Here is a 23,003-nt window from a genome sequence, read left to right on the forward strand (position 1 = left end):
AGATTTGTACTGTTTTAAATAAGGAAAAATGCCATGAGCTAAAATGAGTTACAATGATGTGAAACCACAATAAATGTACTTTGAATAAGCATAAAATGCTCATCACAGATTCCTATGACAAGGAATAGCCCATCTGGAGGAGCACTGGCTGAAAAAGAAGAAGCAGCAAAGCCACTTCATAATTGTAGCTCACTGACAAATATTCACAGAAACGTGTTTTGCCATGTATTTTAAAATTCAGGCATCGAGTCCTGGAATAATTACTAGGCTATTGAGAAATAGTGAAGAGAATAAAGTTCTAGACTTTTTTCCCTTCTTTATCTGTCTTTGTTTCCATTTTCATATATGTAAGACAGCACATCCAAGGGATCAAAATATGTGTTCTTCTCAGATGGCTTTGCTATAATCCAAGCATCAGATGTCTGAGGAAAGCAGGTAATGGTGGATTGCACATGCTATTCCTAAGCAGGCTTTGACATAGTAGAGAAGTTTTCACCATGACCAGATTTGGTTTTCTAAATTTTTTGCAGGCACCAGTAAATCCCTCTGCATAGAGTAATCTGCTATTACAGCAAGTGCAGCCAAAACCCAGAAATTCTCCAGCTAATTCCGGCTGCAAGCCAAACCTCACTGTTTTCCCACTGTACTGCCCTCCCACAGAACAAAATGTTACTGGATTCCCTTAAAATAGCAAATTAACTTGGAATTCATTGAGAGAAAATCAGCTCCAACCAACAAAAGACAGGCTGCTAAGTCTTCCTATGGACTACTCTTAGTTTAACACACAAAGTCTTTATATAACATGTATTTTACCATCCTTCAAGAATGCAGATAAATGTAGCATTTCTGTGTAATTAAACCAGTGGAGTGGTGTGGACTGATGGTGCCACAACGTAAAGTCAGCAGCAGTATGGCGTGAAAGAAGAGACTCCGTCACTGCTCTTTTTCAGATAGAGTAAGCAAAGAACAGCAGGTACAGCAGGGCTTCAAGTGACAAGATTACCCATCATTACAGAATTGAGATTCTTAAAAACTGACCTGCTGAGAGTTTCAGCTATTTAAACTGTAGCTTTCTGATTTACCTTAGTGATAAAGAGCTTCCATGTTGAAAGATTCGGGTGCGAACAGTCCTTAGTATCAAATTGCTAAGAAAGTAGGTCAAGGGAGGTTCTCCTCCCCTCTATTCTGCCTTGGTGAGGCCACATCTGGAATATTGTGTCCAGTTCTGGGCCCCTCAGTTCAAGAAGGACAGGGAAGTGCTTGAAAGAGTCCAGCACAGAGCCACAAAGATGATTAAGGGAGTGGAACATCTCCCTTATGAGGAAAGGCTGAGGGAGCTGGGTCTCTTTAGCTTGGAGAAAAGGAGACTGAGGGGTGACCTCATCAATGTTTACAAATACGTAAAGGGTGAGTGTCAAGAAGATGGAGTTAAGCTTTTTTCAGTGATGACCAATGATAGGACAAGGAGTAATGGATACAAATTGGAGCATAAGAGGTTTAAGGTGAATATCAGAAAAATTTTTTTTACTGTGAGAGTGACAGAGCACTGGAACAGGCTGCCCAGAGAGGTTGTGGAGTCTCCTTCTCTGGAGACATTCAAAACCTGCCTGGACGCCTTCCTGTGTGATGTACTCTAGGTGACCCTGCTCTGGCAGGGGGGTTGGACTAGATGATCTCTTGAGGTCCCTTCCAACCCCTATGATTCTATGATTCTATGATTCTATGAACTTCTTTACTGTGAGAGTGACAGAGCACTGTAACAGGCTGCTCAGAGAGGTTGTGGAGTCTCCTACACTGGAGACATTCAAAACCCGCCTGGATGCATTCCTGTGTGATATACTCTAGGTGACCCTGCTCTGGCAGGTGGGTAGGACTAGATGATCTTTCAAAGTCCCTTCCAACCCCTAGGATTCTGTGATTCTGTGATACTCCAGTAGCTCAGTGTCTTGAGGTGCAGCCTCACAAGTGCCGAGTACAGGGTCACTTTCCTAGTCCTCTTGGTCACACTATATTTAATGCAAGCCAGGAGGCTGTTGGCTTCCTTGGCCACCTGAGCACATGCTGGCTCATATTCAGCTAGCTGTCAATCAACACCCTCAGGTTCTTTTCCACCAGGCAGCTTTTCAGCCATTCTTCCCCAAGCCTGTAGCAATGCCTGGGGTTGTTGTGACCTGGCCCTTGGCCTTGTTAAACTTCACACCATTGACCTCAGCCCACCTATTCAATCTGTCCAGATCCCTCTGCAAAGCCTTCCTACCCTCAAGCAGATCAAAACTCTTGCACAATTCGGTATTGTCAGCAAACTTGCTGAGGAAGCACTCAATCCCCTCATCTAGGTTGCTGATAAAGATATTGAACAAGACGAGCCCCAAAACTGAGCTGTGGGAGACACCACTAGTGACCGGCCACCAACTGGATTTAGCTCCATTGACTATCCTGTTTAGCCCCATGGACTTCATACATCCAGTGGTGCAGTAGGGCACAAAGGGAAGGGAAGGAAAGGGAAGGGAAGAAAAAAATAAAAGAAAAGGAAAGAAAAGAAAAGGAAAGAAAAGAAAAGGAAAGAAAAGGAAAGGAAAGGAAAGAAAAGAAAAGAAGAGTATGTATTTCCTTCAAGCCATGCAGCTCTCATACTTTTTTTTTTTTTCTTTGCAAAGACAATCGCTGAAGATCTGTTAAAGAAAATTCTCATTATGTAGGAATGTTTACGGTCATTAGCCTTCAGGCAAAGTTCATCAAAGGAATACAGACAACTAATTTAAAAATATCTGGCACTTAAAAAATACCTCAATGGCACTTAACTCATCCATTGTCAAACTGTAACCTAGTTCTACAGGTTATTGCAGAATTTGACTGCAAAGAAAGCTACCGCATGTGTTGTAGATCAGCCCTCCCAAACCATGGGTCTGCTGCTGCTTCAGTACAAAATTCCATGCAACACCACATTCCTCACCATGCGAATCACGGCAAGTCACAGCTTCTGGATTTGAGTGGATCACCTTGTTCAGTAGAAAGACCAACTGGCTGAAAGAAAGGAGGAAAAACAAACTGATTTCTTGGTAGCAGAGGTAAAAGTGACATATAAAAATGTTTCTTTATGCCAATCATGATTGGTTGGTGGACCTCATTGCTGCATTGAGATGGGATCTGAGGGACACTGGACATCTATCATTATATTTCTAACCCACAAGTATTAGACTAGTGAAACCTAAATATACAGATGAGAATGCTAGGAGACATAGAACATCACATATTTCAGGAAATATGCCAGCTTATTGTTCTAACAGAACTGGTATTTCTAAGTGGCTGAGAAACAGTGATCAGACCAACCATGTTAAAAGCTGACAGTGTAACAATTTGACAACTGCTCACAATTGGGAGTACATTTCGGACCTGATCAAAAACTTATGCAGCAGTTCACATTTTTCACATTTGGGAAAAAAAATCACATAAAAGAGAACATAATGGACACACAGAATGAAAACAGGGCCTAGATAACAATGAAACAGTGGCAACTGGACAAAACTGGATTACAATTAGAGAAAAACATACCCCAAATAGTCAACAGCCTGGCCTTGAGACAGGCCTACAGGACACCTGCAAGACAGATGAAAGGGATGGAAAGGAACACTCCCCACAGCTTATCTTGGTTACAGCCTTAAGCACTGGGTGAAAAAAAAAAAGAAAAAAAAAAAGAAAAAAGAGAAAAAAAAAAGTAATTTAAATCACCATATTAATATATTTATAAGAAATTAACATATTAACATTCACACCCACTGTCTAGAGGGGCCCATACTAACAACAAGCCCCTTACTCTTTGAGCAGGTATAGTGAAATTCCTGAGCTCTGCCACTTCAAACGGAAGCGAGGAATTAATTTCCAAATAATGTGTGCGAGTGATAGAATAATATTAGAGACAAAGTTCTTTATCACATTTTTGGGTATAAAAATAGCACCTTCATTTTGGGGAAACTGAGCGTGCTTTGTGGAATACCACTCTGTTCCATTTACTGTGCAGAACTGGATATTAAAGCAAGTATCTCAATTCTGTGTGCGGATTGACTTCTTGCACACTGGGTAATGGAACCCCACTTTCAGGACAGCACCACTGTTTTTGAATCCTAACATTTTTATTAATTCTATGGTGTTTAGCTACCAAATCATCTTAGCTCCCATGAGAACTCAGACTTTTATTCCTGACTATCACAGAACCTTTGGTGCTGATTGTCTGTTCTGCATGTCTGGAATAAGACCACTGAATGTTAGAAATGGTGGAGTTAATTTGGTGGGTATATATCATGCTTCATCTTGCATTAATTAAATCCAGGAAAGTCAAAGGGATAAAACTCTCTTAATTTAAGATGGAATGCAGTGAGAAAAAATTCATACAGAGGTAAAGATCTATGTGACAGCAGAATCTGTCAAGAAGAATCCTTATAGTCACAACAAAATATTGATGCTGCTTTCTGAAATCTACTGTTCCTTATAATGTTTTTAGTCTTTAGAATCCATAGCTGTTTGGTGTTGAAAGTAGATGAAGAAAATTTCTATTGCATCTGGACTGTAGATATTTGATGTGCTTTACTGAGCAATTACAATGAAGCAACAGTTAAATCCTCAGTAGAAGTGAAAATTGAAATCTTATAAAAGCTTTAGATTTAGCTTCAAGATAACATTTAGTCTTTGTGGCTATAACTGTTCACTGCACTAAAATATAACACCGGGAGTCATCTCCTGTTCTGGTCTCATAGTCTTGTCATTGGGAACTTTTTAAGGAAAAAAAGGCAGTTTCAGCCCTCTCCCAGTACGGTACTTAAATCTTTCTTACAATACACGTGCACGTATAACGTATGCATGATTGAAAACACAGGATTTAGCACTAGCAAGATTTTTAGACAGCTGTATATAGGCAACTCAGTCTTATGTAAGTAAGCCTCTGCACAAGTTTATTGGCCTTAACTTCAATGCCGTTGCAGAAGGTTGTCTGGTAGTGACGCCTTCCCATCACATGCACATAGTACCAGCAAGGAGTCATACAGTCTCCTTTGCTGCTGCAGTGTATTTGCCCCAGCTCCAAGTCTCTGACTATAGGACCCTAGACTCTGTTCGTAAATATCATCTTTGAGTAGTCATTAATATTTATTTTCAATTTAATAACACACTTGTTATGCTTCTTTACTTTTTGTGCTTTCACTTGAGAAAAGAGAACACAAATAGTCCTTTTCACATTGCAAAATCTATGTATTTGGGCCAATCTTCAATGGGTGCTGTACACTGTAGTGGCATTACCTGGCCCAGTTAAAAATTTGCTTTAGAACAACACTTCCATTGGGTGGTGAAAATTCTGTATTTTCCACTACCAGGGAAATGATTGCTGTGTACCAGTTTGAGAGCACACCATAAATGACACCACACAGTCTGACCTGGGCTGCACAGTTTGGCTAAAACTGTAGAAGAAGAAAAGGAAGACTACTGATGTGCTAAATAGACACAAAGGGAAATTAGGTGCAAAAAATCCTTTGGAAATATTCCAAGAATAAAAGAAGTGCTATAAAACCCTTCAAATGCATCTCTTCTATAGCTTAGTGATTACTTGATTTGGTTTGGTTGGTACCGTATTTTGCATATTTTGAGTCTTCTATTGGAGAGAATATTAGTACATAATGTTGAAAAAGGATTACTGCAGACTTAATGAATACTCAAGAGTTCATTTGGAAGATAAGGGTTAAAGATGTATATCACTCAAGAGTGCAATTACACATTCACTTTGGTTTAGGAGAAGAAATTAAGCCTTTGAAGACTAAAATATAGTTTTTCATGTTGCAATTTTAGAATTATTTTCCATGTATTACATGGATTCAGATTAATTTTAATTTTTAAATGGTTAGAGAACCCTTCAGTATTAATCAACAGATTTTTCCAATGAATAAATGATTTTTCTACCTTCCTTTCTTTCAGTCCTTGTATTTAATAATGTTGGGATTTCCTCCTCCAAAGATGGATCTGCTAAATAAATTTGAATGAACTAAAATATTTTTTTTTTAAAAAATGGAACCTGTTAAAAATATAGTCTGATAAGATGAGGAATCTGAATTTATAATGCCCAGAACATGACAATCTGAAATTAAATCTGAATCAACATGTTCTTCAACAATTTTTATTCAGAAACGTTAACCTCCTTTCTTTAAAAACCATTACCCCAAGCCCATAACCTGAACATGAAGTTCATATAGGAAAATATTCTAGAATAAGGCTATTATTATACAAGTCCCATAACTCCCACGGAATTTCCCTTACAAAAGGGAACTCCAGGCTGGCTGGTTGGCTTTCCAGTCATCTCTGCTGGTAGAGACATTCAGTGGGGTTATTATTGTGGGTAATGCCCCATATGCTTACTGCATTAAGAAGGTGAGGGGAGATGAACACCTGCCATGACATAACTCATAATGAAATTCACTCTGCAAGGTAGAAAAGTCCTAAAAAATGAGTGGAAAATCTCTATTTCTGAGTTTGAGAGTGGAGTTGTAGAGGGCACTTCCAGCCAAAAAACGATCAGGTTTTGAAACGAATGAGAGGGACGGTCTGTATCTTGCATTTGCAGGATTGCAGAAAAGGTTAGAGAAGGAAGAGAAGAAAAAGGAGTTGCCAGATTTTAAAAACAGACTGGCGAGTTCTGGTTTTGGATGGCAGTGCTGACAGGTCTCACAGGTTCCTTGGTGTTAAGGCATCATACAAACACAAATGTTCAAGAGTAAAAGTACATTCCTACGCTCCCCACTACAGATGGTTTGTAGAAAAGGCAGAATGAACTGACACTTAATAATATGACTGTACTTAGAAGCAGGTTTTATGATGCCAAGTCCAGCATACATCTGCTAAAATGTAGCTGTAAGAAAAAAATAGCACAAATCACAGATTTCAATTCATTCATATGACAAATGTGTGGGACAATCCCATGGCAGTAGCTGGGAGGTATGGCAGGAGGGGGCAGGAGTATCACTTTTCCCAGAGCATCTGCTGTAACTCCTGCTCATGGCTTTTCATATTTTCAAAAAGGAGCAATACAAAAAAGACGTGAATTGCATACTCCTCAGTTTTAATTTTAGTTAGTTTGTCCAACCTTTCAAACAGAGCTGCAGGAGTGATTTTTTTTCTTTTTTCTTTCTTTTTTTTTAAAACAAACAAACCTATACTTTTACCTCTAAGCCTTTTCCAGGTTTGATAGGGTGTATTTCACAAGGTGAAATTAAGACAGGGTGAAAGCACCATAGGTGTGCAGAATGGACATGTTGTCAGGTTTTTAGTTATCACTGTGCTAGCAACCCAACTCAAATGCATTGTCATTAATTAAGTAGATGAAACAGAAAACAGAGAGAAAAATTAGCTCATGTTCAGTGGTTACTTGTTGGAAATTTGTAAATGCGCTCTCCACTGTAGAGATATGTAAAATAATGCTCCTGTTAAAAGTTATGTGGAAAATAAAGGTTCTCAGCAAGCTAATTTTACTCTGTTAACAAAGCATGGTTTCAAGCTATTCTTGTTAACCATCCACCCACTTTCTTTTCCTTCACCACCTCAGATTTGCAGATAGGAGGTACAATTACAGACCTTTGTTTCATCCTGAGATCTCTTTACAAAATAAAGTCTGCTTTTATCCTGTTGAAACCTATGTGCTTTCCTTCATTGTGTAAAGCTAAAGGAGCTGAAGTCTAACTTTAAAGTAATCCTTTGTGTTTCTTTTTTTCCCTTCCCTGCCTCTTTGTTGTAGGTATAGCCTAACTGTGTGCCTTCAATTGAACTTTTCCCCTGCCAAATCACACACTTCATGCAGGAAAAAAGAAACTGGGGTGAAATCCTGGCCCCCACTATGCTTAATGGGTTTTAACAGCGTTAGGTTTCCACTCTAGTGGCCACTGCTCTTTCAGTTGCTCCTCTTAGTGCTGCCTGAGACATTTTTTCCCTTCTGAAATGGAAGTGCTCCCGTGCAAATTTCTGGTGGAGCTGATCTGCTGCAGTGAACAGTGCCTCAAATTCATGCGATTTAACTTCTTGTGACACTGCCACTTGACACAGTAGTGGGCTAATTCTATAAGGATTTAAGTATCCCACTATTAACATACATGCAATTCCTACTATGACTGCAAAAGGGTGAAGCAAAATAAACCATATATTTTTATTTCTATTTGTATTTCATCTACTTTACTGGCCTTTTTTCATCTGCTAGAGCATGCTGGGCAGACTGACTTTCCCAGTGTACTTCATGGGGTGTTCTGGGCATTTGTAGCAAAAGAGTAGGTTGCAAAATCTAAGAAAGGAGTCTAGAAATAAGGAAAGTCAGCCAAAATAAATTTAAAAACAAGCACATAAACCAACAAACAAAACCAATACAAAAATTACCAGGATAAGTTTGATCTCAGTGGTGGGGATCTTGGCCGCTGAGCTGGCCAGGGAGGAGGAAGGTGTTTGTCAGTGTGATCAACCTAGTGGCCTTACAGGGACAGAAAAGTTGAGATGTTGATGCTGGAGTGCTTCTCGTGGTAGACTCTGCTTTTACTTTCATGCCTGCAATGCAGCTGTTCTCTGAAGGAGTCACAGGAGATGGGATTGATAGCAGGCTTGTCAAAAGAGTGTGTGCCTGAAGAATACACCCTTCCCTGTTTCTCTGCCAGTAGCTTCAGAATGTGCTGATTTCCTGGCCATCTCCTTCATTTCCATTAAGTAATCCCACTGAGCTCACACTGAGCCCTCAAGGCAGCACATGCTTTGTGTTGAATCAAATCCACAGGGATGTAGAGATTGGAATAGATATGCTTGATCAAATAGAATGGGCAGCTTCACATTTCTGTATCTTTCCCTTCCTTCCTCAGTAAGACCCAAGATGTGCACCCTCCTGGGAGAAACTGATTCTTCCTTACTCAGCATCAGCTCCTCTTTGCAACTGAGGCACACCACCTCTCTGAAATCAGTGCTGTACAAATGGCTATACTTCTACAAGCCTCCATGCTTCTTCCAGTGAGATGTGCAGGGCACCCTGAAATTGTTCACAAAAAAGCTGCTTTATTGTCCAGCCAGCCATACTCCTCCTACCACCTAGACTCATCTTAATTTTAAAAGGAAAAGTAGTTCCACTGTGATCATAGAGTCTTTTCTCCCTTTGTATTTCTCTTAATATATTTTTCTTATTCTGTTCTCCTGAGTCACTAGGAAGCTCATTTTTCCTTCCAAATCCATCCATGAAACAGGTACTAAAAGACATTTTAGACATCTCTGGTGTTTGCATTTTGCGTAGGATGTTGAGAAATTGGAGAGGCTGCAACATGATTTGAGAGCTGGAGAAAACATCTAAAACCTCTATCTGCTTAGGTTATCAAAAAAGGGACAAAGTGATGACTTGATTACTGTGTTTAAGTACATCTGGTGAAAAGTTTCAACATTGTAAACTCATTCAGAACAGGAGTTTCATGAACAGGACTGAAACAACCAGCAAATGTCAATGAATTCAGAGCATAGTTTAAGCCAAAAGTGGAAAATTATTTTTTTGTTGTTTGGCACTTTTAAAGCTAAAGCGTATTCCTGCATTTGAAAATAGTTTAATTAAAAAAAAAAAAAATTATCTAAGTGAAAATAGGTTAAACAAAAGAGCCTACCTGATAATTTTGTATTGACCCAACCCTTTTGTTTGTTAAGGCAAATACTGGGCTGACTCATTATGTTGATAATAACTGTTCTAGCAGTCCAGCTATCTTTGTGCTAATTATTCTACCACTAAAGAGACATCCCCTCTGGTGGGCTTTGTACCCTGAAGTTGAGGTAATTTGAAAAAAGTGCAAGACCCTGGAACCATCTGAAATGTCTTGAATATTCAAATAGCCATGGTCTTCTACCAATGGGAAAGTTAGAAAATGGCCTACCCACACCTTAATCTGATAGTTTGTCTCACACATGTTGAGAAGAAGAGAGAAAATGTAACCATTTATAATGGGTTTTAAGTTTTTTTATTTGATGATTCTCAGCTTTATAAAAAGTATTTGCTAAAAGAATTGTTTGGAAGATCCCTGCAGAAAACACAAAATATTTTAGTTCATTTAAACTCTTGTGTACTAAGTTGTTGGAAATGCAAAAAAAATAGACATCCATATTGTTGAGTCAATCGAGGCAATGGACCCCTCAGGGAGATGACCTAAACTTTCCTTTCTGCATGAGGAATCTCAAGCTCAGGGCCAAGATTATAGAAGGAAAAATTGTGACACGAAAGGACACATTTTCAAAAATCTTTTGAAGCAAAGTAACTTTCTGCTTATGCAGTTCTTATACTTGCACTCTGCTGTTTAGAATAAGTGGTAGTATTTGTGTCTCACTCTACAAAATATCAAATATAAAGACAATAAAGATTAACAACAGCAGTACTTGTGTCTGCTCCATAGGCCAGCCAGCAGCTCTGGACTCCGCCAAGCTGTTCTGAAAATGAAAGTATTTGTCTAATTGGACAACAGTGCTTGGTGGAGCTCTAAAATAATCACTAACATCCCTAATCTTTCCCAGTACTAAATATATATTTGAACTCTATCTTTTAATCCTGTTTTTTTGGCAGAACATCTTTAATCTCCTGCCTTCCATACTAAGAAAAATTCATCTGCATATGAGTTTAAATAAAAGTTACTATTTATAGTAGTTTTAAGTGGTTTATGTTGTCTAATTTTTTGTTATACTCTCATGATAAATTTACAGGGTTTTCCCTAGTGTTTTGCTTTGAATAGAGTCTCAGATGTGTGTTCTCCTTACATTTTCTAACTACTGAAGTTGGAAGTTTTCCAGAAACAAATACCTTTACCCCTTCCTATCTTTTTCTAAAATACTATTTGAGGTCATTCAAAAATAGTTGGAAATTTCTCTTGAATTTTTTTAATGGTTCCCACCAAGTGAAAAAAAACATACAGACAACAGTTGGAAATGAGAAATTTCCAAACACTTTAAATCCTAGGGTTTGGTTCACAGCAAGTCTAACGTGCCCTTCATAACCCTCTTTTGCCACTATCAGTGCACCCATAGTTAGAATGCAATATGTTCGTTTGGATGTTTGCTTAAAAGATGTCCTACTCAAGACATTTACTTACTTACTTCTTTTTTGGAGTGTTTTCAGCCTTTTCCTGTAGAATAGAGTGTGATTATTCTGTCTTCCACTACTTGCGAATTCTTGTTTAAGCTCCTAAAATATATAAGAAATAATTAATGTTACTTCAATTAGAAAGAGAGGAAATAAGAAGTGTAGTGTACATTCTGGTTCTGTGGACGTATCGGAGAAGCAATTATTTGTACAGCCCGTTACTCACGCACTTAATTTTGGGGTGATGATTTCCTGGATACATTATGTTGAGTTAATGAAGAAATCTGATGCCGTGTTTTGAGTAGGGGAGGTCTTTTAGACGGGGTTAGTCACTGGCCTAAGGACTGCTTACTTCTTAGTGACAATTCCATAGGATAACCTCGTTTCTTAATGACTGCTTTATATAGTTTTAATTCCACGGGTTTTGTGACAGAATTAATTATCAGACATAGGAAAAACCAAGGCATCTGGGTTCAATTAATTATTAACCCCGTCATGGTTTGCAGGAAGCTGTGGCACAGTGGGAATAAGGCTCTAAGGTCTTACTAAGTTAGACTCAGTTCATGGTAGGGTAAGAATTTGTCAGGAGTTTCTGAATTATCAAGAAAGGATTTTTCTAATGAGAGATTGACAGACTGCAGGGCACATCCTTCCATTTTGATCAAGCCTTGCTGTACCCAGTTCTGGGCCTCACACTTCAGGAAAAAATGTAGTTCAGAAAGAAAGGACAGCAGAGGGAGTAATCTGAGATCTTGAAGACATGGTTTATCTGGAAAGAATGAAATGAATTGTGCTACGCTTAAAGAATTGCACCTGGTGGAAGGATTTGAAATAAACAAAAAGGAAGAAAAAGCTCTGGTTTCTCCATCAGTGAAGGACTGGTCAAGAAGTAATAGGCTGAAACCACAGCATGGAACCACAGTACAAGTTAACAACAGGAAAGCTTTCCAGTGATTAAGAAGTGAAGAACATGTTCTTGTATTCCTATGACAGGAGAGACATACTTCAAAACAAGCTAGGCTTGACCCTCTGACACTATCCTGTGTTTTACCATATGTGCTAGGAATAGGGGACATTTTAGTTTTGGTCATCTTCCTCCAGATGAGTGCTGTGAACTTGAGACCAGTGGTTTCCAAATTGGAAAAGAAGGTGTGAGCACAATGAATATGAGCTATCAAGCCCAAATGAAAAAGCTCTAGTTCTGCAGGACAGTATCAATACCAGATTTTGGACTAGTCTGGGGAACACAGGAGGGTCTGGAGCCAGACTCAATAGTGCACAGGATAGGGCTGAGTGATGTTCCTGATGCCAGGTAATATAAATACTGGGTCTATTTAAGTTACTTACCCAACTGGTAGATACTTGTGTTTCAGTCCCTTATCTAGGGGGAAGGCATTCACATAAAATAGTTCACCTTCAAAAAAAAAAAGCTGAGTCTGCCCACTTGCTGCCAGGGTACATTCTAACTTTCAAGCTGATTTTAAAGATAAGGGTTAAAATCCTTTAACCCAGAGAATTAATTAGCTACTGGCTGGAATAGTACTTTAACCCCTGAGCTACTGGTTAAAAAGAACAGAGGAAGAATCTTCACACCAGTTTTGTGAACAATATAACTTAAATAAAATTAAATTAATGTATGAATTCAGCAGAATTTACATATAGTTTTAGGGTGACTGAAACTAAACTATTTTTTGAGAAAACACCTTTTACCACTGTAAAACTCTTGCTAAGACAATCTAGCACAACTGATTATATTGCATTTAGGAATAAAAGGTTAGATTTCATGTTTGGACATGATGTCTGTGAATGTAATGTCTTTGTTCTTTTCTGGAAAGACATGACCTGACAACAGCTGTTGCTCTTATGATTTGTTTAGGTGTCTACTGCTGTTTAAAGTGGTTTCAGGAGATCAATGCACAATGCATCTCTAGTTTCTTTTACAAAGGGATCAAAAAGTTAACTGTGGATCCTAGAAGGTAAAGAACGGGGGTGAGGGGAAGGCAGCTTGTTTTATAATTAGTGCACAGTATGTTCAAATACCTCTTTTTGACTCTGCCCACTGATATAAAAATGCAGTACCCATTGCAACAGACCTAATTATTTATGACATGACAACCCTTTTTCTTTTTTTGTCATTTGTCAAAGTGACAGGGTACTAGAACAGTCTTCTGCACAGTTTATGAATTATAGCAACAAGTTTAAAATAATACCTCCACCCCACTTCTTGCTTAGCTACTTGGGGAACAACTGTGTTCTAGTCAAATGTAAATGCTAATAAATGGATTATTGATTCCAGCATATAGAACCTACACATTCCTTAAACAGCCTAAACAAGTACTTCCCCATTCCTTAATTCCCCACTCCCCAAAGGGGAGAATGATTGTTTTCTGAGCCTTGGATCCGACTATTGTCTGGATTTTTTTTCTTCTCTTTTTGGCTCCTCCTAGTAGATCTCCACTATGCAGCTATCAGTGACGGTACTGAAAACCAGCATGGTGAGGAAAGTGAGTTCACAACTGTAAAAAGAGAAACACAATAAGCAATATAAGTGGTAGCCAGAGCAACAACAAAAAAAGTCTACAAAACAGAAATAAAATAATATTTTTTGTATTTTCTCTTTCTATGTTAGCGTTTGTTGCTGTCACTCCTAATTTCCAAAAGGAGTTTGCCCAGTTTAACTTTAACTTACCTTTTTTATATTAAAAGAAAACAAAACCAGCAGTAGTAAAGAGCTCTATGTGCAGTTTTTAATAGGGGAAAAGTCTTAAGGACTCAAGAGCAGATGAAGGGCTGTTGAAGCCTATAGCTGTGACAATGCTTGTGGGAAAGTCTAGAACAGCAGGGAGGAAAGCGTCAGCCAATAAACCTGAAATATAGTCCAAACACTATCATAAAGTCCTTCTTTTAATAATGTGGTTTTAATTTTAATAATATATTATGATTTGGTTTGTTTCTTAGGGACCTGCGTTTATTATAAAGCACTCCTTGAAGCTGTCAGTCTATGAGAGCTTCCCTAAACTCCCTCAACATGTAGCTTTAGTGGTTTTCCTCTGCTTTGAGAGGGTACATTAATAACCACATACTACTATAGGCATTAAATAGGCCACCCACCCTCCAAGAAGTACAGTTTCTATTTCTATCCACTTTTTGTGGCAACTAGCCTAATGGGAATGATGTCAAGGGGTGCAATGAAACATCTTGTGTGTCTCCACTTCTATCTTAAGGAGGATCTTTTCATGTTTGACAGTCATTTATTCAGTCCAGGATATTATAGATGAGCTGATTTAGTGCTGCTGAGAAAGGAGGGGTGCCACACACCCTATTGTCATTAGCAGACCTGGTGTCCAGCCTCTGCTGTTACCCTTTGGCCACGTCTGCACACACATGACCTGTAAGCTGCTCTAATTACTCATAGCTCCCTAGTTTATCATTCACACATGCTGCATGACCATGACCTATGAGCAACGTCTGCAGTGGTGGGAGCCTCATTTTCTGGCTGACTCCAAAGAGTTCATGCTTGCTCTCATAACTATTCTTCCCATCTGTGTCTGGCCAGCTCTGCTGGGGCTGTGCTGGAGCAGACACATGGGCACAAATGAGGTTTTTGAGGAAGTGCATGTGTGTGCATATGTGTATGTACAAATTTTTTTACTACAAGCAGGGCTGGCAGCTCTGTTTATTTAAAGTTGCCCAACACTTTCCAGTATAAAATCTTATTTCCAGTTGTTGCTATTTAACTATTTGATCTGAAATGGTTCAAGTCCATAGCCCACTTCAAAAGCCCAATTACAAAAATCGTAAGGGGCATGTGATTATTTATTTGAAGTTACCAGGCAAGCCCCTTCAGTGGTTTCCTGAAATTCAAGGACACCGAAACGTAGCTTTACAAGCAGTACATTTCTTCTCCCACATTAAAAAACATAGTTCTCTGGTGAGAACTAACATCTTCACAGTAGCAGGGATGACTGCCAGCTTGGCTGGCATATTGGTGGCTGCTGGTCTAGGGGAACACTCTTTCAGTGATAATGTGTCCAAATCTGGCTGAAATTGAAGCCAACACCTCAGAAATTGCAGCCTGTCCTGTAGCTGTAACTTCTCTGTTGCTGCAGCCACATGAGGGAACATAAACTGGTTGTAGGCTGCTCTCTAGTGTCTCTTGATTGACTGGGCTCCACACTGTGTTGATGTCAGAACTCATGCGTCTGACACATATGTTACAAGTCCTTAGGACATGCCTTGCAAGACATCATGCACTCACTAGATATACCCAGTAAGTGCAGATTATGCCAGTGGTCACCTTTCAATGATCAAAATGTCCAGGGGACCATCCTCTAGCTCTGAGAGTTGGTAACTTGGCTGCATTTATGCTATATAACACTTGGATTGGGGTGCCAAAATATGTGCAATGTATATGTACACCTAATGTAAAAGCTTTCAATTGTGGTACACCAAATTACTGAGTTGAGCCTCTCTGAGTTACTGAAATCACTACAGTTCCTGATCCTTGCATGCTTAGTAGCCATTTCTTTGATATTTCTCACCATTCAATAGCCCAGTCAGAGCCACTTCGCAGACCAGAAGAGCAGATGGATGGAGTAAACAAATACCTGCAGGGCAAAGATTCTATTTGGAATTTAAAAATAAGGGTACTTGTGACAAAACTCAGATGTTCAGTAACCATCAGTTCAGTCAGATTGGTGAAACGGACAAAACCAAAGCACCTTAGAAGGGCCAGAAGGGATCTACTCCAGCAGGCAGAAAAATCCATACTTACCAAATGTGACCCTTCTCCAGCCCGAAACCCAACACTTCTCCCTGCCATCACCCTGCTATCAGCAAATGCTAACATGACCTACCCCTTCTAGTGATAATGAACAAAGAAGAAGACCACTCTAAGTGTATTATCAAGTTACTTCATTTGTTCAAGTGGAAGAATTTTTGTCTGGTGTACTGGGAGATGAAAGGGCAGTTACATAAGGTTTCTTTTTTTTTTTTTTTTCTGTTATCTTTTCTTTATTTAAATTTCATTTAAAAGAAAAACCTCAGACCTTCCTCACATGTAAAATAATTGTAATCCAATAGCCTATTCAGAAATTCAGAATATAGGAAATTCCAGAGTAAGAAACATTTCAGTCCTGTTAGTGTTTATTTTAAAAATAATATTATTTTCCTAAGATTTCCCTAATACTATTTTCCAATGTATCACTGAAAAAATCCTCAGTTTGATCCTTCCTTCTTTCTAGAATTGCCAATCTTGAATAATGAACCTAATAATTTTGGTATTCCCTACTTTATTTGCCATTTTCTTTATGTAAGTATCCTGAAGGTTAATCCAATAAATTAAGAGTAACTTCAATCATAAGAAATGCAACTGCATACAAGAAGAAAATTACATAATACAAAGTAATACCAGACTGAAAAGTCAATCAATTGTTTCTAATAAATTTTAGTGTTGCGAAAGAGAAAAAAAAAGCAAAAGCAGCACATGATGTTTTCAAGCACAGCAGCTTTTAGAGAGCTTTTATCAACAACAGCTGTCACAGATGGGTTTTGTTATTTAAGAAGATTCCAAAACAGGAAAAAAAAAGAATCCATGCTTATATAAATAAGAAGGATATCAGCTTGATTATAATACTCTTTCACAAAGAAAATATACAATGTTGAGCTTGTCTGTGTTTGCTTAGATGTGGCTATGGAAGTGTAGACCATAAAAATACAGTTCAGAGCACCTTCTCATACCTAAAAAACTTGCATCTATTCACATGCTCAGTGATTAAACAGAACACAATATATCATTCTGCATATTTTGAGGACTTTCTAGCAGCCTGGATGAGAGAAGTGCTAAAAAGATCATGAAGCCAAACACTGAATTCTTTAGTCAAAGGTTAATACTTTATTGCCAGGTACATTTCTCAACACAAGAGATATTTTTTTATCTTAATGTATTACAAATTTATGTAGTTATTAGTTTTTACTCAATCTTTACACAACTTTAATTAAACAGAACTGTTCTCCATAGAATTGGGACAGATAGTCACAAACCAAAAGGTATTAATAATCTGAAAATGAAAAAGACTTTGACATGATCTCACAGTTCAATATTTTAGTCATGCCAACAGAATTAACTGGAGTGCAGTCAGTGATTCTTGTAATCTGTGTTATAACACAATGCTTCATGAAGTGAAAATGATGATTGTTGCATTTGTCACTGCATAGTCACACAGAAGAATTAATCAGCATCAGAACACTGATTTGAGAAATATTTCTTCAGCCAAATCCACCAGCATAATCTGATAATAAACTTTCAGTTTTTGCTGTCACAATTTTGTTCTTTCTTTTCTGTCTATGTAGTGTAAAGCGTATAGATGGAAAAACACAAGCATGTACAGAACACTCTCACAATCATAGAATAGCTTGTGCTGGAAGGGACCTTTGAAGATCATCTAGCCCAACCACCCCTTCCGTGGTCAGGGACACCTTCCTCTAAACCAGTTGCTCAAAGTCTCATTCAGCTTAGCCTTCAACACTTCCAATGATGGGGCTTCCAGAACTTCTCTTCGCAACCTCTTCCAGTGACTCACCACCCTCACAGGACAGAATTTCTTCCTCATATCTAATTCCCCCTTGTCCTATTACTATGTGCTCTTGTAAAAAGTCCCTCCCCAGCTTCCTTGTAGGCTGCTCCATTTGGTTCCACAAATTGTGTTCTTGACAGCCCAGTGGTGCCCCTTCAGCAAGACAATCAATAAAAAGTTTTATATTCTGGAAGAAGATAAGGATTGAGTCACATATTATTAACGTGGGACCTTGGTCACATACCCTAGGTGGCAGAATAGTGTGTGAATAGTGATAGCACTATTGTCACACCTTGTCTAAAGAACAGACCAACCATTCGTATACAAAGAACAAATGTAATGCTTTAGGTGCTGACAATAGTTTCAGCATCTGAATCCATCTTACAGAGCAGGTGAAGTATGCGTGAGGGTTGGAAGCTTCTCCTTTGGCTGTGGCCGTCACACTGATAGAGCCTGATGCTGTCTATCCACACTCTCCTACAGCAGCTAGCTTTCTCAGTTTATTGAACAGGGAATGTAGAATCTTGACTTAATGTTATGGATTCAGTTTCCTAACCCTGGTGCTTGCAAGTCAGATGTAGTTAAGCCACAACCTTCTTGCTCTTCTCAGAAAGTGCCCAAGCAAGAGAACATCACTCACACTAACTACACATTACATTATAATGGCGTTTGAACTGGGCAAGGTGTTGGGTGCAGAAGATGAACTGGAAACAACTCATCTTTGCATGCACTTAGCCACAACTACACTGCTTTTCAAACTATTTTTAATTTTCTTTATACATATTTTGGCATGCTGACTATATCAGAAAGGTTTGTTTAACCAGCTGCCTGACATAACCATTGGCTTGTTTTGGGCAAGGAGGTGTTGGAGGAATCTTAGGAGAATGGTTGCTGCTTGTAATTTGTGGAATAGAATATTTAAATCCAAGGGATCTGGCTTTGACGATTACATTGTAAATTGGTGTTTCCAGTAAAATCATGAGAGCTGAAAATGTGAATAAATGAATGGGTTCGGGTCGCTGAGTCCTTTGGAGAACATGCTTCCCTAAAAAGTGTCTTTCGGTTCTTTAAGGACTAAGAACTAAATCTGTTCTCCTGGTGCTGACATCCTCCTTTATTCAAATGGTCTGAATAATATAATGAATTCAGAAGAGTTGTAATCAGTCTGCACTTGGCTTGAAGTTTGCTGCTTGCATTTCAAGTCAGCCAAGTCCCATGTTCCTAAAAACTTAGCTCTTATTTCTAACAGTATTGTTCTAATAAATACGTAAAGTCCCCCTAAAATCCCTGAGCTGTGTTATTGAAAATCACAGCCTAAAAGAATCTGTTGGAGATCTATTTTGTTAAGTATGTCTGCAAGTTCTTCCTGGGTATCTGCTAAGTATAGAGATATTTCTAAACTCTCTTTAAGATAAGGCATGGGCAATTCTATGTGGGAACTGTCATATAACACATTGTAAAACTTTTTAAAGCTTAAAATGTTTCACTTTATCAAGAGGTCAGAAAGATAGGAGATCTGGGGAAAGGAATGTGTTATTTTCCTTTTAATAAAGACAAAAAGAAGGGCCAGTAAGTAATCTACACTAAAGCTACTAAAGGACTAAAAGGTGCAAAGTTACAAACAAAATGATAATTCTATTTAACAGTAATTACATCCTAAATCCTAATGATTTTGTAAATTTTATGTTTTTCATGTGCACAACAGAAATGTATTTAATACTAAAAGTAATGTTATTTTGAAAAAAAATATATTTCACAATATTATAGATTAAGAAGCATTCAGCATTTATAGATAATAAAATGATAAGTGGCGATAGAATCTGTCGTAAATGGTTCATAAAAGCAACATAACCAACATCTAAACAAGATAACAAACTTCATTCCAAACTGATGGTAAAATGGAATTTGTTTGGACACAAGGTCTTCAAGTAGCCCAGCAAATGATTAAAACTGAAACCATTTATTGAATGCACGTCAAGACATAATCAAAAGAACTTGCCAGAATCAAAATTTGAAGAGACTATCAATGAATTCTGCTTAGGACTGAATGATGTAAGTAGCAAGAATTCCAAACAGAAAGATTATATCTTTATCTTAATCAGTGTTAGTCAAATACAGAGTAAGAATTTGAGAGAGCTATTTCTCAAAATATATTCAGGATAAAATATTAAAGCAAACCATGTTTTTGCCTAACAATTTCTTTCTTCTTCTTCTTTTTTTTTTTTTTTTTTTTCTCTTTTTTTTTTCCTTCTCTTGTTTGTAATGTGGGAGGATCTTAGCCTAGCTTTTACTAAGGACTGTACTAACCCAGCCTGCAGTGCTCTTTTTCTATCTTTCTTTTTTTTTTTTTTAAGCTGTGAATAGGTCAAACATCTACATTTCCAATCAAGTAGCTGTAGTGGAAAAGCTAAGAGCACATGTGAAAGGGAGTAGAGAGCAGCCTTCTTTTCTTGCTTCCATCACATAAATACTGTTTGGTAGAGCAGAAGAGGAGATTCAGACTTTATGTAACGTTTTCACCCAATCTCCTCTTCAAAAGCATTAACTTAGTTAGGAAAGTTGAAGTAATTCTGCCAAAACACTGTTTATCTCTGGCATTCCCAGATACTCAGACACAGAATATATTCCTATAGGTATAATTGAATTCTGAAATAAGTACTTACTGTAGTATAAAATACACTTGGGCAACATTTTCATTACAGCACTTAATCCAGCTGAAATCCATTTGAGTGCTTCAGAATTCCCCCTAAGAGTATCGTGTTTGCAAAAATAGATTAGACAGATGAATAATAAGTCATGAATTATTTAACAGAGATAACACCTCCAAAACATAATTACGTCCACAATGAAACAAATAAAACAAAAGTGTAGAGGCTTCAATAAAATCAGTCTGGAACATTACACATTTTATTGAAGTACCTGGGAGAGACTGATCTTTCCAAGAAAAGAGTTGAAACTTATTACAAAGCAAAGGTGCAATACCTGAACTCAGGACATGGCTTCCAAAATAACAATTACTTTAATGTGACTGGAGGACTTTTAAGATATAGATCGGTAGGAGAAGTATTTTAGTTGGGTTTTAAAATGAATTCCTAAACTCTATGAAAATGGTTCTAATGATTTATTTTCAAAAATACCTCACCTCATTACAAGAGATAACAGAAAAAAAAAATCTGAATAGGTTTTCAGTTGCCAGATTGGTTTAAGAACTACGAAAAATCTGGGACTTTGGAACTTCTACTGTCTTCCTGAGATTTAAAAATTTTGTAAAGTCATACTTGCAGAGACTTTCATTTGATCACTTCAGATAATATTTCTTTCTTCTTTGCTGAAGAGATTGTAAACTATGGAAAGCACATTTAGGTACAAAAAATATGCTAGAAAGATGGGTGTCTGCTAATTGGCTTCATCCTGGCTCAAACCAGGACAATGTCTCACAAAGTATATATATAAATTCCCTTATGTCTGAAAACCCCCATGTAATAATATTTGAAACAGCCATTTTCAGCATGGAAAACTGTAGATTTTATGATTACCAAAATAAAAATGGTATGGTGTCCTTTTTCTGTTTACAAATATTAAAATGCTTCAGTACTGTGTCAGAGCTGCATAATCACTTAAAGCTTTTTCTTAACTATGCAGTTTGTAAATCTGTTGGCTCTTATTGCCTAATAACAACTGCCAGGTGATCAGAATAGATTAATTTCCTTGATTATTATATATTTCTTCTTCAATAGCTATCAGCTGAATAAGCAGTTGTTTCCTCAGTGTGATGCCTTCTGTCTTGAAGGTTTTCAGAAACGTCAAGACTCTTGCCTACGTTAAAGATGCAGTTTCATTTCTCTTCTCTTCCCTTCTCTTCAACACAGACAACCACCTCCAACACAAACCAAACCCATGGTAGAATTTACATGAAAGAGAAAGAAAATCTCTTTCCCCTTCAGGCTCAGCTCTATGGCAAGTGGATTCAGTGCAAGTCTTGCCACTGACCTCAGTAGGAGCAACACTCTCAAATTCTTTTCTTCTAGCAGGCCAATAAAATTCTTATCTGCACAATGACTGCCACATATTGGTACTATTTTTGCCTACACTTAGACTAATAACACTGGGAAAAGTTACATGTCCATAAATTTTGAAAGCATTTAATGGGGCTTTTAGGCATATAACCTCCTGCAAATCAGCAGAAGTTATGCAGCTGAAACCTGACATTCACTCTGGTTGTGCCATTTTCTTGTATATGGTGTGACTGTTAGTAGACATATGGGGTTTTATGTCAGAATAATAACTAAAAACTAGATATTGTTTATTTGTAATATATGCTATTGAGCATCTGAATTAATGAAATGGAATTTGTGGATGGATAGCATGTAGAAGGGAAGCAGAAAAACATTACTGCTTATAATTCAGCCTTTGACATTTATATTCAGGAGTGGCAGGGTTCAGAGTTTGATGTGTTGCTGGTTTTGTCTTCTCTTACATGTTTCAGTAATAATTTCAAATGGGGGAAGGGAGGGCAAATATCCACCTTATGTGTATAATTACAATGTAGAAAAATTTAGTCGAAGCTGCTTTCTAAACAATGGCCTACTACTGTATCTCAGTGTGGAAGGAAAAGGGCATTGTAGCCTGAGATTCCAGTCGGATGCAGTCTTTTCTGACTAGAGGAAGGAAAAAGGCAACTATGATGGAGTCTGGGAAGACCACATCTGCCCATTAGGGGCTGGGAATCTATCTCTCTTTACACAGAGCTACTGAGCAGCCATAATTTACATTAAAACTCTCAGTCCATTACCAACAGTTGACCTTTCAACCTTAGTTTAAATGCTTCACGTCCCATTACTTTCCTCCCAAGTCATTTACTTTCCTAATATTTTACAATAATGCACTTCAGCATTGTCACACATTTCTGGCTCTGATTATGGAAAATGTTTCCGTTCAAGAAAACACTCCACTGTGTGCTTTATTTTACTTATCTTCCAAAATTAAAATGAAGCATGATATTAATGTTGGCTCTCTGTAGAGATAGAAGGAAAACATGCTTATATGCTTCTCTGTCCTGGGCTTTGAATGATGGCAGTTATTTTTTCCAGTCTGTTTCAAACAGAAGAACTAATGTAATCATAGATGCATTGAAATGAAATCCTAATAAAGAGTCTTCAGAAAAATGCATATATTCATGTTCCCACTTAGAAAAAAGGTTTATTACACTTGAAAAAGATATTTGAAACATTCCATCTTTCTGAAACATTGCAGTATACTTTTGCAATAGCTTGTTACTCATTACTGAATAGATTTAATTATACTTTCTCTGTAGTAGAATTACA

This window comes from Apus apus, chromosome 3 (genome assembly GCF_020740795.1).
Source record: "Apus apus isolate bApuApu2 chromosome 3, bApuApu2.pri.cur, whole genome shotgun sequence".
Classification (NCBI taxonomy): domain Eukaryota; kingdom Metazoa; phylum Chordata; class Aves; order Apodiformes; family Apodidae; genus Apus; species Apus apus.